Genomic DNA, 20,393 nt, shown 5'->3' with positions numbered 1-20,393 from the left:
ATCTTGTGCAGTATTCTGCTGCTAGAATCTTGACATTCCCATATCCTTCCTTAACAGGCTCCCATTCATGTGACTTCAATGTGTGTCTAAGTAAGGTAAAGTCCGCACAAAAGTGAAATGCTCCGAAAAAAAATATTTAATAGTGCAGAATCAGGCACAGAGGAACCTGAGGAAGGCCAAATTTTGGCCCGAAACGTTGTGTGCCCGATTCTGCACTATTAAATATTTTTTTGGATTTACCATTTTACCTTGTTGCAACGCACAAACTTCCAAGCAACCTCCAAACACTACATGTTGGCTTTTTATCTATCACAGCAGTGAATAAGAACTGTGGGTAAAGATGTGCTCCCTGCTGCAAATGAAGAACAAATTGCACCGATGTCTTCAAAAACCGACTTAAAACCAATACATGTTTCTCAAATGATGGTACTTCAAACTTAATCTCACAAGTACTGGGAGTAGCTGAGGCTCTAAATAAAGCAAGGTGAGAGCTTTACTACTATCTCAAGATGTTTCTATTGGGTTTATCTCAAATCTGTTTGTGGTCTTTTTATGCTCTCCACTTTTGTCTACCCACCTTCAGTTGTAGACATGGTGACAGATATACGCCACTGACATCACAGGAATGCAAGAATGATGACTGTCATCACAACAAAAAGGTGATGATGACTAATTTGGCAGTGATGTATTCATAGGCTTTGGAAAAAAAATCCATTAAATGTCCCATTTTGTAAAATATGAGACATTCATAAAGAAAGAACCTTTTACTTTAAAAATCAAGGATTTTGTATCAGCTTACCCACAGTCAATGTATGGTTCTCTCTAACATAACACAGTATTATTAATGAAAGTAGAAAAAACACATTCATTTTAGTATCAAAGCTGTGGATCTTGTCAATCCGTGTGAGCATATTGGACAGGATATTTGAACACGGGAAGAAGTGCACAGCTCCCACAGGGACAATGCTAACAGGTGGATGCTGGGGGTGAGAGCAAAGTAAAATTCATGCAGAGAAAAGTACCTGAAGAGCCGCAAAATAGCATCAGCAGGTAAGCACTCGGGCAGTCAAACCATTAAAGAATATAGCTCACATGGAAAACATCATCACAAACGAACATTTCACTCAAGTTGTTCAGCTCAAACGAATTGAAAGAAGCAAGAAATTCTGCACAGCATTCAGTTCAGCACTTGTAAAAAAGTAGAATGTACCAAAATAAAGTTGGAAATGTAAGAAAGATCCATTTACAACATACACTGAGGCTGGCCTGCCATTCTTAAGCAGGATGACCAACCAGTCAACCAACCAACCAATTCCCACTTCTCCAGATGGCCTGTCCACTCTTGCTGCCATTGTAAACCCATATAGTATACTTCACAAACCAAGCTAACCTAAAACTTATGCAGCACGTAGAATATAGCCATTGTCGTGTTTTACAATGTCATGTTGGAGTGTTCCGTTAGTCCCAGTCCTTTCACTATGTCCTGTCCAATCCTGACATAGCCCTTGTGATTAACGCACAACCATCGCAGTGCCACATCCTCCACTACCAACTAGAGGTGTGAATGTGTTCATGTTGTGACTCAAGATGATGAAACAGGCTTTATATCTCAGGCACTGCTGAATTAATGCATTGAGTCAAACATTAAATTGGGCCAAATCTATGAGGGAATCTCAGTTGAAAATGTGCAGGCTTCTCTGTTAATAGAAATGCCTTGCAGTCATATCTTATTATTCTGTCAAATAATGTAATTCACTTTAAGAGTGTAGTTCCTGCTCCATTGTCTCTGCAACTGTCATCATAGTTAAGGGTTCATGTCATATGTCCCACTAGCTCTTCTTCAAATAAACCAAACAACTTTTTTCACTGCCCAAAAGGTTTACCAGTTCCAGTTATGAGCCAAGTCTGCAATTGTCGTCTAGCTACCAGCCAGGCCACCCAATATCAAATGTAACTTCAACCCCAATCTGCCCATATTAGTCTTATGTCTTCAGCCTGTGACTCTTTTTACTCTCCTCCCTGGGCTTCAGCTTTTTACTTCAAAAAAGGGTGGAGTCTTAAAAATTAGAACATTATTTTACTCTAGCCCACCTTTAGGCATAACAACCAAGAATGTATCTTACAGTCAAGAAACATCTCTACTACATCATCTCTACTCTGCTAATAGCTTACTAGCCTGTTAGCCAAAACATTTAGCTAGCTGCCTTAACTCTGAACCTGTGAGATGCAAGCTCAATTCTGGTTAAAACTGAATTATCTAAAACATAGCCTACTTGACAGCAGAGTAAGTTTGAATACCATAGTGCTATATGATTGGAAGGATTGACCTGAATTTGGCTCCTGGGGGATTATTATTATTATTTTTTGGAATAGCTGTTATAGAAAACTGCAACTATTTTATTGGAAGTTACTGTAAGTCAGCCACATCAGGTTTATGATAATTCTTTATTAAAATAAATGCCAATGGGGTGACGTAACTATACTTGTTTCCAGTGCAAACAAGTTTGTTTCAGGATGTTTTCTTAAAAGTGTCGCTTATCACGCACGAGAAGCTCCGTCTGTCAAGCTGCAGACACATACCTGAATATCCTGAAAATACCTCGGAAATTAGAATTTTTTTGTCATCTTTAAAAAAGGAGAAAACTTTTTTTTTTTTTTTTTTTTAGACTTAATATGCCCAAGAATGACTTGGCAATTTGGCTTTTCAGTGATGCGTGACCTCCCAACCTTTACCAGTAATCACCAGCAAACAACAGACAAGACTCGACTCTCCCAACGCAAGCCTCTGGCGCCGCTTCAGCCTCCCACACCTGCCGTCTGCTTGCGCTTCACTGACCTGTAACAAGCAATGAAGTCACAACAGGGACAAGTGAGCTAGCTAACCAGAGAACAAAATGTCTTCATTCAAACAGAAACACTGTCGAGTGAAGAAGTGATCACGACGCATAACACTGATGCTTTGTCATTTGTCTAGCAGCACCCTTTGTTGAATCGAAGCACATCCCTCCATCGCTGACGAGTTGAAGTTATGAATAGGTGGGTGTAAGATGGGGATTGGTTTTTGATCCGTTTCACAGTGGAGGCTCGGGAGTAGGTTTTGAAGGTTAGAAATTAGAGCACATGGCAAAATAATTGTTGTGTCATCGGTATGCATCATTAACCTTTTCAACCTGATATATCATCATTCTGTGCTACTCTGTGGTATTTTTTTACATTTATTTCTAGTTTCTCCTCTTAATGCTGGCTTGGCCTCTGTGTCACTCCTTATTGCCGAGATATGACAGTTTTTTTTTATCCTGGTGTGGTTGGCTACTCATGGGTGACTAAATGCCAGATGCAAGTGTAATTAGGACTGCATAGCCATAAACCGGATTACTAACCGCTATATGATTGTTCCTGTATGCTTCCGTAAGCGCAGCTTTGTGTGGGGCGCTTGTGTGCTCACATGTGCATATCTGTCCGCGCAGACGGGGTTGCATAACGAGCGAAAGGAGCATCTTTCAGTTTTCGTTTTTCTTGCACTCTGTCTTTTTGTTTACGCCGTGCGTTTGCTTATGCATACACAAGTATGACAAAATGTCTCTATGTGTGAGGATGAAAGACCCGGTAAGACAAATAGAAAGAAAGAGAAAGAGACAGATGAGGAAAAAAAAAAAAATACATGAAGTTACTCATGTCTGCCTGTTTGCTTGCATTAGTGTGTCTCTTTCCTGTCTGTATGTAGCCCACACAGCGGGCGGACCACATTAGGGACAGTTTTTGGTGATGAAGAAGACAGGAAAGGCGAGATACTGTGCAGAATTTGCATAATAGTTTCCCACAACTTGGCTGAAAGGTCCCTGTAAATCTTTGCTGTGTGACACGAGGTTATTAGTCCTAAGCCCTTTTCCAGGTCTGCCTGATGAACAGTATTGGGTCAGACACTTGTGATGAATGTACCCTACTTTGAGCGGCCTCTGCACTCTGGATTTTCTTTTATTTATTTACCATGACTGTTCCATTCGGGTTGCCTAAATAAAGTCAGTCTCATTATGTGCGTTTGAATTTAAGTTATTATTGGCCGGGAAGTGCATCTACCGGCACTGTAATTCACTACCTGCAGACTCCATTTCCCAGGGCGAACTCAAAACTGAACTCACTGGCAACGAATCAGCACAAGATAAATCAACTGGTTTGCCGTCACTATGGTAACTATGCATGATATAATTAACTTTCCTCTTTTCAATACACCCAGGTATAAAAACCTATGAATTAATACTTTTGTACTAACAATATGTAAATATATATATAGACGCACCTACCAGGCTGGGGAGTTTGGGAGAGTTTGCTTGATGTTTATTTTCACTGGGAGAGCTTTATGAATGATTTAACTTTACTTTTTCAAATTCACAAACACACCCCACTCATACACAGTCCTTCCTCATATTCCAAGAAAGCAAAATAATTGTTCCCACAACAAACAAATGTCCCTGTAAAGATTTTTGGGATCTTTCAAAACATTGTATTTTAGCTGAAGACAAACAAGTAGAGTCTTACTCAGAGTGTAACTGTCTTCAGTGAATCAGGCTCATGTGTTTGTTTTTCTTGCCACCTAATCATATAATTAAAGCTTTTCCAACAATCTAAATGCTAAATTACACCTCAAATGTGTTGCAAACAGACACACGCATACTGTACATTTTCACACAACGCAATCTGTGATCACACCATAATGCGGATTAGCCGGGAGCAATTTATGAAAACATGCTTTGATGGTACTAACTGAAAGTACAGTGTTAATGACAAAACACACACAGTATCTGCAAATGTACTCAAATATTTGTGAAGAACAATGTTCACTGTGGCCTCCGTCATGACAAAGAGCTTTCTCCCTGAGGGACAAAAAGCAGTGATGCAAGAAAGTTCACTGAGATTTCCCAATAACATGGTTGTGTGTGTGTGTGTGTGTGTGTGTGTGTGTGTGTGTGTGTGTGTGTGTGTGTGTGTGTGTGTGTCCACATTGGACGTCATGTCCCTTAAGGAGCTTCAACCTTATGCCACTATGACTGGAGCAGTGCACATAAGAAGGCATGACATGCATGTGCACACATTCATCCATATGAATGTTTCAGTGTGTGCACCAGCGATTGGTATTTACTTGTGTGTGTGTGTGCATGCAAGTCGCAGGATAAGGTCAAGAGGTTAGTGGCAGAGTGGTGCCCGAGATTGAGCACACAATGCCACATTACCTGAACCTTATGAGAGGTGAAAACGTGAATAGGGAGGAGAGAGTTATTACCAGCTCACATATGTGAGTGGATGTGAGGGTTAGCTGGGGGGGTTCAGAGAAGTCAAAGATCAGAAAAAGAAAAAGATCTTTCAAAAAGATGCACGTCATCTGTATTTACCCTTCACAATTTCCTACCTGGAACAAAAACATATTGCAGTGAAAATTCAGTCGCTGAAGAGCTTAAAAGAAGAGAGAGAAAGTTCTACTGGGAGGAAGAGTTGTTGTAATGTGTAAAAGTATAAGACAGCGGAGCAACAACAATGAAGTTTACTCTGCAGACAACAACGAACCAGCTGAGTGTTTTTCCTCTCTGCTCGCTAAAAAGGCTTTAACTTCCTTTTTTCCCCTGCCTTAGTCATCCACTGCGCTAACAACACACTGTGATTCCTTTGGCAAGTGGAGCTATTATGCTATTCTCCATGTGTGGGCTGTGATCAGGTGCACTGTGGCCAAGAGATTTTGTGTGTGTGTGTGTGTGTGTGTGTGTGTGTGTGTGTGTGTGTGTGTGTGTGTGTGTGTGTCAGAGGAAGAGAGATCAATCTGCTCTTTCAATGTTTAGTGTTAGAGCCAGTTGATATTCTACTCATTCATTAACACCCACATCTGAAGAAAATGAGAATATGACAAAAAAGAAAGAAATAAAGTCACTGGCATAAAATCATTGGTTCAAGTGGACATATTTACCTGGAATAATTAGTAAAAGCAGGATGGGCACATAGTGACTGCTATGGCTTTTTATAAGCTAGCTGCGGCTCTATATGTAACATTGTGGTTGGCTATGTCTATATCAGCCAGCTGTTGAGCTATTAAATATCATTATTCCTAAAAAGGTTATCCACTAGTGATTTAAATTCATATCGTCACCATCTGGATCTGGCTAAAGAGGTCAGCATATCTTCTACTAAGCACAAAGTTTTGTCAATGCATTAATAATTTAACATTTGCATTCTTACGTATAGCATTTTTTCCACACTGTAGCAACAGCAAGCACTTTTAACAGAGTATGTGGGTTGATTTTAAATGCACAGACATAAATAACTAACTCAGATGACCTCAGGAACAACCATGAGCATAGACTTATACTGTATATAATGAAAATACATTATGAATCAACTGGGACACACACACACACACACACACACCTGAAAACTAAATAAAAATCATTTTAAAAATTAAGTCAGTATTTCGATAAAAACAACTTCAGGAGAATAAACAGGAGAATAAGGTGGCATTTTCAAGGAGAAAAAAAAAATATATAAAAAAAACAGTTGCAAAATAAGTTTTCACAACATGAAATTATCCATGTCATAATGTGGTATTGGAAAGTGTGCATGCACACCTTTTAATGCAAGATCCTATTGCTAAATAGGCTACATAAATTGTAGGGATTCATGCAATAGGAAACACATCCAACATGTAAAACAGAGTGCTGCATTCCTGTCAACAGAAATAGGTGGATGTTTTAATAGTATTTGTCCATTCAATCAAAAGGTCCACAGTCGAACACACACAGCACAGCATGTAATAACAAAGCCCATTCAAGGGGCTTTAACTAGGTCAGGCTGCCCAGGGCTCAGCAATCTATTAATATTGTGAAAAAATGCTTCATACTAGTCCCAGACCTACACTCCCGCTTCCCTTATGACTCTCCCATGCAAATAAATATAAAAATAAAATCCCCTTTCTGCACTCACTGAATTCCCACTGGATGTACCGTAATCAGCAGTAGAGCAGCTACACAGCCCTCCTTGTATCCCGGAGGGCTTCAGAAATGGCAGAGCAGAGAAGGAAGTGTCAAACGTTTTTTTCTCCTCCCCGAAATAACCAATCCAGGAAGTCGGTTTCCCTCTTCTTCCTCTGCTTCTTTGAGAATTTCTGCATCTCAACGTGGGACTTTTGATGTCTGTGAGAGCATCAGATGTGACATGACCCAATGATTAGAACATATGTCATCATCGGAGGAGTGCTCGGATAGGGAAAGGGATGGTGCTCGATGTTTCAGTCAACAGTGAAGCTTTCATCCGAGACTGACGCTTCCTTTTATGATGTTGAAGCCTTTGAAATGCGCATGCAGGCAGTTCTTTATTCAGCAACGTTGGGGACTTAGAACAGAACTACTGAGGAATACTGTATCTGGATGGAAAACAAACCCATTCATCAAAAAGTGCTGGAGTTTATTTGACTTTTTGGGCTCGATCAATCGAAGTGTTTGGGGAAAAGGGGCAACTGTAATTACGGCTTGATCAACATTAAAATGGTGGCAGTAGCCTTTAAGACTGGACTTTATTAAAATCAATACATAAAGCTTCTTTTCCAGCATGTACAAATGATGCTCAGCGTAAATTCTTTCATGAAGACTTCTAAACTTCATCCACCTCTCTCATCCTAAAAGTGATCAGCTGTTTTGACGAGTTCACTTTTCAGTTAAACCAACCAGAATTGGCCATGAATTTCACGAGCCATTCGCAGCATGGCATCCCTGCTTTAATTCTGTTCTTCTCTCTGCTGCTGTCAGTTGTCATTTCGGGCAAAGCGTGCAACCCTCCTCCTCCCCTTCCACCTCCAGTCACCATCACCCTGGGTCTTCCTCCGGCAGACCTCTCCCATCTGCTCCTTCGTTCTGGTTTTCGGGCTCCTTCACCACCACCAGTGTCTAGACTCCATCAGGGGGGGATATGTCTTGGCTTCTCTACCCCTTTAAAATTATTTTTATAACGATGGAGTCTAATCTCCAAAGACTCTGTACATTTCATATTATGCATGTGTACAAATAAACAAACAAAGTCTCTCCTGATTGAAATACAACTGAGCGGTATATTATTCTTTGAAAAACTATGGTTGAAATAAAGTCAGAAAATTAAGACCTCATATGCTCTAGCATAGAGAACAGGCCATTATGAAATAAAGACTATGCTTTCAGACAATAAATCAATATGTCATTAATCCCCTTTTTCTCTCCTGATTCCAATACTCAAAATCTGCACTGTACGCAACTCCACCATGTAGTCGGACAAGAACGCCAATATTAGACAATTCTGCTAAAACCTTCATTACATTCAATAACTCACTTTTACATCTAATGCTAACATTTGTTCATTCTCGCTTTCTCCGATAAGATTATGTAAATATTGCAGTTATGTTCGTTTGTCTGTTCCTTCCAGAATCAATATAAAAAGTTTAGTGAAAACTCTGAGTTTGTTAACCCTGAGATGAGGGAAACTCTGGGTTTTCTGTTTCAGAAAGAGAGGTAACTTAACCTCAGAGTCAGTTACTATGGTAACTGAGCCTGTGAGCTAACCTGGTCGGGAGCAGGTTTTCTTCAAGAAACCTCGAGTTTCTCTCAGTCTCCTCCCTCTGACACAGCGCTCTTTCATTTCCTCATTCATTCAGTCTGTATCAGGCGCATTTTAGCACAGTTTGTTATTGGCATGAATAAAAAAAAAAAAAAAAAAAAAACAGTGTTGGTTTATTAACCATGTCAGGCAGACTAGGCCTACAGGCTAAAACGTGTTTTTTTCTCGAAACATGGCATTTCCTTTTGTCGACGATCTCGTTGATGAAGAAGCTGTATTACTTTGCAGGGTGTTATACATATATCGGGAGATGATATTGAGACCCCGACTATAGATGTATTTTCAATTCCAGATAACTACCTATTTGAGCGGCATCTATCTATTTCAGTTATGTAGCCTACATAACCTTATCTGTCCTCATATCACTAACGTCACCCACCGTGATGCTCTACATCCCAGCACATTCTTTGTGTCACATTACATTTTTTTTTGAAAACGTCAGTTTTCTTTACAACACTGGTGATGCGGAGCATTTTAGTAAAGCCACTGTATAGCAAAGCGCCGTCAGAAGAGTGCGACTCGCTCTGAAACGTGTTTTAAACGTTTGTGTAGTGTTCTTTGGACACACACCAGTAAGAGCCATTAAAAAGGACTTCCACAGTATTGCAGGTGAATGATGTAAACCCTTTGAAATAAAAGATTATGAATTATAATTCTGTTAATGATGGTGCTGCAGCCTCAGAATGGGATTAGTAGGCTTAGTACTTTTTCGCCTGCAGGATTGCACCTAAATTAAATAGATTATAGGTTCAATACCATTCCACCAGTAATATTAAGCTATACTTATGATTAAATATGATATTGGAATATACGCATTTACTCTAGCAGCAATTTTCTCCTACGCAAATTCTCTTTTGCAGCAGCCGCTGTATTGCTTTTTTAACGAAATACATGTTCAAACTCTCTGTATGTGGGCATGAGTATTTCCGCCAACCCGTTTGTGGTTGTTACCATGGTGAATCGTAGTATCATGGCTCCATTAATGCTGCCATGAGTTTTGAACAATTATGTGGGAGAACCACATGCAGCACGTCAATAAATACACAGTAAACCACCCCCACTAGAGTACAGTGAGCAGACAAATCCATTGATCTAAGACAACTGCAGTTGTAAACTACACCCATTTACTACCAAACTAAAGCACAGCGTGTCGCAACTGCAAAAGGAAAAGCTGCAGACAATGCACCTTACCCGTGATTCAGTTGCGATCTATCATGGCCTGACAGGAGTTATTGAATTATCAATTGTCCTTGCCAAATGTCAGCGCATTGTGTCAAGTCCAATCAAACCAGAAAATCTGAGAAATATCTGTCATTGCACTCATGTTCACCTTGAGGTCCATTGAAACTTTTGTGTCAAATCACATCTGTCAAACATGCAAATGGACTGAAAAACTTTAAATTTTTTAAATTTAAAAAAGAAAGGTACAGCACTGAATAAATGCAACAGGAGCAATTATACACCTGGCTTGTAGGTGTGTCTTCTGTACAACTAAAAGGGCTCTTATGAATATCATGATATTGTCCAATATGGATAATTATTTGAAACGAAAACTCCTTGTAAAACAAAGTCAGAAAAGGTCAGTAAGCAGCTATTTAGGCAGCAGCAGACAGTTGGAGGGGTTGGAATGGGAGCTGAACTGAAGGATGTACCATTGAAACAACCATTCAACTGCATTCCATCATCATTCCAACTTTCAGGGAGTACAATTATGAAATTAAACTACCTCTTTGGCTCAGGAGGCTTTTCAAACTCCCTCAACTGCTGCCAAATTGGCAATTTTTTTTATTAAAATCAGGAATGTTTTGAGTTTACTTAATGCTTTAATTCTCAAAAGCAACCAGTGACTGAAAAACATTGTCTTTGAAAATGGTAACAATGTTACTATGGCAACTCCCAAAGTACTTGTTGAGAGATACAGCTGAGTCATGTTTAATCCAAAGATGGCTAATGATTACTGCTCTTACCACAGACAGTGTAGCCTGGACTGTGACACTGTTAATATGCAAATCAGGATACTACATAAACTTCTGACATCTGTTTCCTTTTTGAGAAAGGAAGTTGGTACCAAAAAACAAACGCACAAAAAATAAAACAGAAATGGGCTTTTTGTCACAGCTGTTGTACTAGGTTACATTTGCACACTGTGATGAAATGAGACTCGCTGCCCTTAGTATTGTAGATTTACCAATTATTTTGTTGTGGATACTGGAGTTTGCATAAACTGCCAATATTAATGTACACATCACCATTTGCCCTTTGGCCCAAAGTGTCTCCTTCTCTCCTGACACACGCAAGCACATCATATCAGTGAAAAAAACAGTGGGACTTCCTTATTTGTTAGCGGCTCATTAATCCCTTTTATTGATTTGGGGGTGCATGGCAACATGCAATATTGCAACCATAAATACATGCCCGAGCCAATTAATAACTAAAATGCTTTGAAACTATCATTTTTACTTCTGATGTGTACTATATAAAAAAAAATCTTGGCCGGTACATCCTGTCATTCTGTTTGCAAAGTAAGTCAGGTTAAACAATTTGTACTTCCACTAATTATTTACTGTAATACCTATCAGCACAGCAGTTGACCAAGAACCAGTGTTGCCACAGTTACTTTGAAAAAGTAACTTAGTTACTTTACAGATTACTTGATTTTAAAAGTAAGTTACTTTACAGATTACTTGATTTTAAAAGTAACTAAGTTAGATTACAAGTTACTTTATTAGTTACATTCAGCAGCTGCTGACAACACCCCCACAGCCTCAACATAAAAATGACAACCGGTTTACTGTGAGGCAGCTCGGCATTGCCAGTAGTAGGGATCTTGTTTATTATCGCACGAAACGAAGGCGAGTCAACCGTGTTTAAGGGCAGCCTTTCCTCTACAACATACTGCCCGACCAACTTCTTCAACTCTCCCCCACTTTCTGGTTTTGCACCGAAGTCCAGCTTTTGTTGTTTGGGTGGTGGGGGACCTCCTGCTCTCTGCTTCGCACCACCTGGTGGGACTTGCTCTGTAAGTTTGACTGCAGTGCTGCGACTCCAAATGTTTCTTCAAATTTGACGTCGTGTTTTTGTAGCTAGATAGCACTTTGTTGCCACCAGCACAGAGTGTATAACGAACCTTAATATTGCCATCTTTAGCTGACAAGCTCAAAATAGTGACTGTACTTCCAGCTAGAAAACGCGCATCTCTCTCCTCCCTCCATTGTTGTTTACGTTTGTGTCGCTGCGTGGTACACGTGACCTGTCCACATGCTGAAAACGTGACTTGTCGCATACGTGACTTCACTCCCCGAGATGCAAGAAGAAAGTAAAAATATATATTTTTACTAAGGAAAATGACAAAAATAGTAACGCACAGTGCCTTGGATAAGTAACTTTAATCTGGTTACTGGTTTGGAAATAGTAACGTGTTAGATTACTCGTTACTGAAAAAAGTGGTCAGATTAGAGTAACCCGGCATCACTGCTAAGGACCCAGAGGTTAATAGAGAGACTGACCGCTTAATTTATATTAAAAAAACAAGAGCACAACAGCAGCAATGATACACACACTCAAAAAACACCAGAGGGGTTTATTTCAAAACAATGATGTAGGCTATAAAAATGCAGGGAGGTGAGCACTTCCCTTATTAATATGCCAACCCAGAAGTGAACATGACTTCATGATCAGTAATTGGACATACTATGGCAAAGGGTAATTGGATGTCAAAGTAACTTCCTCTTAAGTTCATTGAACACCCTGACCCAGCTTTAGCACCCTGCTCACTTCAGGCAACACAATCACTTCTCTCATCTGCGAAACCAATGAGCCAGCAGCTAGTAGAGGTTGATAACTCCTGATCAGTCCAAACCTCAACACACCAAGGTGGTAAATGGAATAAGAAGCTTCTGATAATCAACAAGAATACCCTTCTATTGTTTAAAAAAAAAAAAAAAAAAAAAAAAACGGGGGGAGGTTGAGAAACGCCATTAGAAAATAAGACAAAGAAATTGTAAAAGGTCAAACCACACTGCAGCACTGGGATGTTCAAACAGCAGGAAATATAAAAAGGCAAAGAGATACACTGTCACCCATGTATGTTCATGTTTTTGTCATGTAATTAGTAATGTCATATGTTTGTCTCCTGAGGTACCATGCACTTTGTTGATAGGATAAGGCTGTCATAATTTGATGTCATTATTAACAAATCCCACGAAAAGGCCAAAGCCAACAACAAATCCTCCTACTACATCCTGTTTTGCTACAAGGTGACACAGCATAGACCTGTATGCCACATATAATACCGTTTCATGTGGGTGACTCCTTCTCCATGACAAACAGTCTAGTTAATTTATCTTAATTTATCAAATTAGCACAAAAACAAACACATTCCAAAAGTCATATCCTCAAACATGATGGTTGTAAAGCAGGAACAAATGACCCAATGGTATGACTTCTGGTGTTTGTTGCAAACGCAGATAAAGCAGACAGGTAAATGTCAGGGATTAATTGTCAAAGTGAATGTAATAATGCTGTATATATGCTTACAGGCAGGCAGGTACAGTAATCATGAGGCAGGCAAGGGTCAAAACCTGGAAGGTAGTCCAACCCAGCAAAAAAAAAAAAAACTTCAAAGGGGCAGGCAGGAAATCCAAAGTCCAAAAGCTCAAAACAGGAAGGCAACTTTGACAAACTGGCAACTGCCCTGCAGTATATGTACTGCAGGGCTGATGACGGAAAGTGGAAACAGGTGAGCAGGTGAATGAGAGTCAGGTGACTGGCACCAGTGGGAAGGTCTGAGGGCAACTGGTGGACAGGTAGAGAATGGCAGGTCTAGGAAGTTAGAAGAGAGTACATGTCCTGGGGGAAGTAAGCAGGAGCTGGAGACAGGGACAGACTTCTTGTCTTTGTGGACTTTCAAGTTCTGTTAAAATTTTACATCACTTTGTTTTCATGAGATAGTCAAACGAAATGACCAGAGTCCATTTAGTCAAAGGAAGCTTATTGTTTTTAATGATAACATCGAAATTGTAAATGTATTGCCTGGAGATAAAAAACACCTGTGTGTCTGCCATGACCTTTCAATCCGCTTTACCTTGTTTAAGTTTACCTTGTCTTTTCTGCTACATATAACACATATTGAAATACACACACACACACACACACACACACACACACACACACACACACCTATTGTGATTGCTGTCCTGGTCTCCCCCTAATTGACAATTAAACAGCATCCACAACGCAATCAGGCAATGGCCAGGACAGATGTGATGCAGAAGGAAGAAGGCTTGTTTATAATTTCCCCAGCAATAACTTTCAGCTCACTTGTCGAGGAGATTAATCATAATGGGGTTCTGTTTGTTGTTAGCTGTAGTCAATTCAGCTTGTTAGATAGCAACCTATAGAGGTTGATGATTACACCAAACGATACCTGAAATGCTTATCTTATTGAACAATGCTCATGGCTGTGGTGATAGAGCCATATAGATTTGTGTGTGCGTGTGTTATCTCATGGAAAGACAGAGTAGTTTATTTCAGTTGCTGCTCTGCTTAGTATTTTTAGAGCTTACGTTTTTCTTTGAAGTTATTTTTAATTGTGTTTTCCAGATGGGTGTTAATTAGGAAACAGTCATTAATCGTAGGCTATGCATTAGCAACACTGGAGCTTAGTCACAAAGCTGCTATTGAAGAATGGAAACTTCACATCACTGCGCTCCACTTAAATACTTTCTTTGGAAGGAGAAGCAGGGGGGGAATGTATGTGCTCACTCCTAGTTTCTGCCCTCATATAAGTGAAGAAATCAAAATAATAAAATACAGGATAAACTGAGGCTTTGGGCAATGAATACAGACAGACATTTTAGATAGCTTAACGTACAACTGAAACTAAATACATACTTTAAACATACTTTTACTTTAAATGTGTCCTATTCTGAAGAATAATTAAGTATTCCAAATTATACATTTCGTGGGCTATGATGACATTACTCACCAAGGTAATAGTAACATGCTGTCAGTTAAAAATAGGTATGACGGGGCCAGAAACACAAGTGGATAACGATGAGACAGGTTGTAAACGAGGCAACACTTTAGCTAGGAACAACTGAAATCTCAACACCATCCTGATCACCAACCTAATAATCACACTGTGTTCTTCCTATTTACAACATTTTTCATATATGGTGCACACACAAGTGCATTTCAAGTGATAGATAATAGGCACATGATTCAAGGAGCGAGTTTAACAATCTATGACGTATTGCTTTGAGAGATATTACTGGCTTGGTTGTTGTCTGCCTCTCAAGGATACTAGGGGGAGTCATTATCATTCATCACCAATATTTTTTCATCAGTCATTTTTCATTACATTGCAGTCAGATGCATTTTCTCTATGCTTGGTATCTCCCTACTTTTTATTACCAGTTTTAAAGTAATTCAATGTTTTGTTTGCCAAAGGCTAACAGAGAGAATATCCATAATGTCTTGAGATGTTTTGTTATTTTCAGGCTATAATGCACCAGAATACAAAGATTATTTTACTCAAAAAGTGCTTAAAGTAGAAGTCTAGTCCTTATGACATTTCTCTGTACTTACAGCAGGAAATTTTAACTAAATCTGACATTAAAAAGACTAAGACCACTACTTTATGTTATAAATGTCACCAAAGCTCATTGGGGACATGGTTGCATCCAGTCTTGGGTCTCCGCTCTCTACTGGTTTTCTGGTGGTATTGGATGTCCTTTAAAGTATCTGCTGCCTTGTATTAGATGAGGGAATATTGATATTAAAAATACCAGGCAGTGTCAAGAATGTAGAGCAAAGTTGGGACTAACTTGCTGCCACAAACAGGCTGATCCCTTAGAGAGGCCACAAATCTCATTTCCTATTTCCCACCTCTGTGGCAAGATACCAATTCTGACATCAAACAGTGCCCTCTTGGGCTCTGCAACACCGGTGGAAGGATAATAGTGGACAAAACAACACCACACAGGAGGAGAGAGAAAACCGTTGTGTTCTTAGAGAATGACCATTTCACACTGGCTCAAGTTAAAGAACAGATTCATTTCTTTCACATTATATAAAAAACTCTACATTTCCTGGACTTTAGTTGAATTCAATGAGGCAATCTCAGATATTTGAAACACAATTGTTGCTAGGTCATATAAGAACTCACCTGAAACGTGCAAATGTAATTATGTCTGCCCCCTGAAAGTCCTATATTCGAATCATCAGTCGGTGACCCCTCGGTCGACTGAGAGGTAACGCTATCTTCTGCCTTGTGCTTAGAAGTGGTGAATTTACAGCTCACAGCAACTTTAATACCATATAGTCTCTGGCTTTTGTTTGTTATCTAGTGTGGGCAAAAATGTTGTTAGGGTAGTGTAAGCTATTTTATTGAGTTGCCTCCCAGCGAAATGCCCTAATGAATTTAGGTTGGGAATTTAGTGTGAAGGGTAAAATCGGTAGAAATGAAGCTAGTGTTAAGTGCTGTGTGTTGGCCGTCTTGGTATACACTGGTTCAGACTACAGAGGTTTTTATTTGGCTAAAGAGGTTAGCACGCATTAGCTCAAAGGGCTAACTTGGCTTGTTTACTTTATTACGTGGATGTCTTTGTCACCCTGAACGTCCCGCCAAACTCGTTCATAAATCTGGCAATTCAATAAAGGGTTGCCTGACACTCTATATGAAAAAAAAGGAATGAATAGTTGAAGATTCGTATTGAACAGCCAAATCTGATTTTAATGACACAATTCTGAGTCAGTTACAGCCCTAAATGTAACAATAATAGGCAAATGATAAGTCATTGTAGGGTGCAAAAATTAATACAGGACCATTATGCTCTCCTCTATGAGAATGAAATGAAATGTGTGGGAAGTTCTGTAAGGGAATCATGATGAGGCTAAACATGTAGCATTTATACACTGATGAACATGTAAAGGTGGGCAACCAACTGTATGTAGCAAGACAGCAATCTAGTGAAATTGTTGCTGATGAAAGATTATGGCTACATGTTGATTGGGGAGGTCACACCAAATCCAGAATCCAAGAGGTCAGCTGAACTAAGAGTAATTGCAGAAAAGACTAGATTTTCAAAGTATAAGACTAATTAAATCAGAAAAGTGTATCTGTATCCTCTTTACAGGCATTTGTAATTGTTTTCCTAGGTGTCCATTCTATTGACGGGCACAGACATGCACACATATTGGCAATTGGCATTTCCCTGAGGGGATCAATAAAGTATTCTGATTCTGAAAATTGGCTTAAGTGGCCCCTTAGGCCTAATGGACAAAGTGCCCCTATGGACCAAATATAAAAAAAATAATGAATATCATTGGTGTAATATTACAGCTATTATTGTTGTTATTGCCACTCCTGCTAATGCCAGCTCCAATGTAACAGGCAATAAGACCATTGTCTTTAGTGTTGGCATTCTTTTCCTTGATAAACTGGGTTGAGAAGCTAGTTAGCTATGCTAGGGGCATTGCTCTATGGGTGGCCATGCCAGTCTTTACCCCCACTATACCTTCTTACATTATTTGTGCATTATATAAATACATAGATTGTCTTTCTTTTAGGTTTCAGAGGGGATCTGATGACGTGCCAGGTAAATTACAAATATGGAGGGGGGGTATTTCAAATTTAATAGATTTGGAAGGACATGACCCCCCTGATCCCCACTGCAATTATATGCCTGAGTAGTTGCCCAATAACATGTATGGGCTAATTGCTGTGGTTAGCTAAGATTAAGTATTGTTTTAAAAAGTTGGGTCACATTGTCACTGATAATAAATGGGCAATGATTGGTTTGCACACTAATTGTATAGGGTTGAATTATAAACGTTGAAATAGCTCAACTGCTTGAGTGTGATTACACTGATAAAAGTTTTGCGCATGATCTACTTAAAAAAGGTAAGGCAACTTTTTGCATCAGATTATTATGTAAATAAAGCAAGGCTAGTCTTTGTATAGGCTACTTAATTTCTTGTGTATAGGAAATGAGTTTTGGAAGTAAAGTCAACATTAATTTATCAAGTAATGTCAACTTACTTTTTCAAGAAAAGTCAACTCAGTTTTTCAAATGACTGAACTTGCAAAGTTAAGTAGACTTACTTACTAAATTAAGTAGACTATACTTCAAAAACTCATTTCTTATATCCAAGAAATTAAGTAGCCTATGCAAAGACTAGCCTTGCTTTATCTACATAATAATCTGATGCAAAAAGTTGCCTTACCTTTTTAAAGTAGATCAGGCACAAAATTTTGTATCATGCTTGGTCTACTTAAAAAGTTTAGTATGTGTCATCTATGTGTTAGAAATCACAATCCTCTTATCACATGTCAAGATATGCTGCCATGGAGCCAAATGTTGACCATACTGATAAAAAGACAGGAGCTGCAACGATTAGTTGATTGATCAATTAGTTGCTAACAACTAAATTAATCATCAGCAATTAGGACAATTTGATGATCAGGACAAAACAAGACATTTTAGGTTGCGTCTTGGGCTTTGGGAAAGAGTGATTGATTTTTAACCATTGTCTTACATTGTATGGACCAAACTACAAATCGATTTATCAAGAAAATTGACAGATTAAATCATTGGTTGCAACCCCAACATCGGATAGTATGAACAACACCCACAACATTCTCAGGTATAATTATGCATCTTAACCCAAAACAAGACTTGGAAGTCGTTTAGCTCAAATAAACAAATTTATTTGACAATAAAATAAAAACTCCATTCCACAGAGTCATGAACGCTGAAGGGATCAGTGCCATCAGCACAGGACATGCTATTAGAACCCCACTGACAGTCTTTCTTAGAGGGTTAGAACACCATAACAAAATTAAATCCTAGCTTTTAAACGGCTACATTCAGATACATTGATGAGGCAAAAACACACACCAAAATCCAACAGCTTTCAAATTTCAAAACTGTAGTGAAGAAATGTACAGTTCTACATTTTTATCTGCCTCTTGTGGCAGTACATGAAACACTGAAAAATAGAGTTCAGGTTACTTTAAATGCTTTACTCCAGCTGGAGCTGAATTATGTGTGCCATTTAAAGTGCAAAGAACAGATAAAATTCACAATACATATACAGTTGTGCTCATAAGTTTATGAACTCATGCTAAAGTTGACTTTGAAGATACCCTTCACTATACCTAGAGATTGGCATGGTTTTATTTCAGTTAGCCTAATAGCTGGTTTGATTTGCATTGAGAGATGATCTTATGTAAAGTACCCCATGCCAATCTCTAGGTATGGTGAAGGGTATGTGATGATGTGGGGCTATTTTAATTCCAAAGGCCAAGGGAAGTTTATCAGGATGCATAGTATCCTGGATCCATGAAATAACTGGCCTTTAAAGATAAAAATCTGCCTGCCTCTATGGGAATTTAACATAGAGGTGTACTCACTTATGCCCCCTGTATTTTAAGGAAGAACATTTATTTAATTTATTTAGACACATTATTCATTCAAAGAAAATTGGTGTCCTTAAAGGTTGAATTTTCCCTCATTTTTTAAATTAAGGCATTAAGATCAATTTCCAAAAGATTATTTTTTATTCCTCTTTTTAGTCAACTTTAGCATGGGTTCATAAACTTACGAGCACCACTGTAACATAATAAAGCATGCGCCAGCCCATTAAACTCTATCAAATTAATTATTTCCCAACATCATAGATTAAAAAAACGAGCAGTGTAACCTGAGAGTGCACTGGGAGAACCTCAGAAGAACTGTGTAAAACTCTGTAAAACTTGATAAGAGTGAGCTCACTCAAATCCTACACCTTCAACACCATCTGTATGGCTTTTAAGCATGCAAACAGACCTTGAGATCAAGGACTTCGGAGGAAATTGTTTTGTTCGCATCCTCCAGCTCTAGGAAGATCTTCTGAAAGGCCGCAAATGTGTATTTCAGTTTATTAGGGTACCTTAGTTCCAAGGCATAGATAAGGCCCATCAGATAGGTGCAAGCATGTGCCACATCTGGGATACCAAAAAGGACTTCTGCTCCCTCAACGGCTATTCCAGCTTGCTTGGGGAGACCATCCCTGGGATTGCTGACAACAAAGATGCCGAGGACAAATGTAGTAAGAGCTTCTTGGACGGCAGCAGCATCGTCGTCATTGAAAACCTGTGAAATACACCAGAGAGAATAAAACATATTTATTGTATAGTAATGTGAAGGATGCATAACTCTTTGTTCTCTCTCCAAACAGAGGATCCGATTGTTATGTGATAGTTTTGAGTAGTATTGTAGCTATTATGAGTACTACAATGGAAATAAGTCCTGGAAGTTTTTATCCTTGATTTTACTTAGTGTCCTTCATGTGCAAGGCATTTTAATACAATTAAATTAATCAAATCAAATCCCATTTCTACATAGGCACATTATTTAAAATCTCCTAAAAATCTTGTCAAATTATCAGCAAACAGCTATTTTTGCACAAACTTGTCTCATATTGGCAGGGCTTTGAATCAAAGCCACAGCATAGTATTACTTTTTTTACCTGGTAGTCCTTGATTAACTCTCCAGTGTTTCCACCAAGGTAGAGTTTGAGGCCTCTGATCACAACTTCTCTTCGGAACTCAATGTTGCTGTCCTACAAAAATATGAAATTAGATTACTCATTAATATGAGAAATATGAGATTAATATAAAACAGGAGATTACAGACGTCAGAAAGCAACTACATAAAACTAACTACTACTACACTGTTGTAAATACATGCCTCATTTAACACGTCAAGGGTCTCATCAAGTTTCTT

The sequence above is a fragment of the Sander lucioperca genome, chromosome 16 (genome assembly GCF_008315115.2).
Source record: "Sander lucioperca isolate FBNREF2018 chromosome 16, SLUC_FBN_1.2, whole genome shotgun sequence".
Lineage (NCBI taxonomy): Eukaryota > Metazoa > Chordata > Actinopteri > Perciformes > Percidae > Sander > Sander lucioperca.
This window is presented reverse-complemented; position numbering follows the sequence as displayed.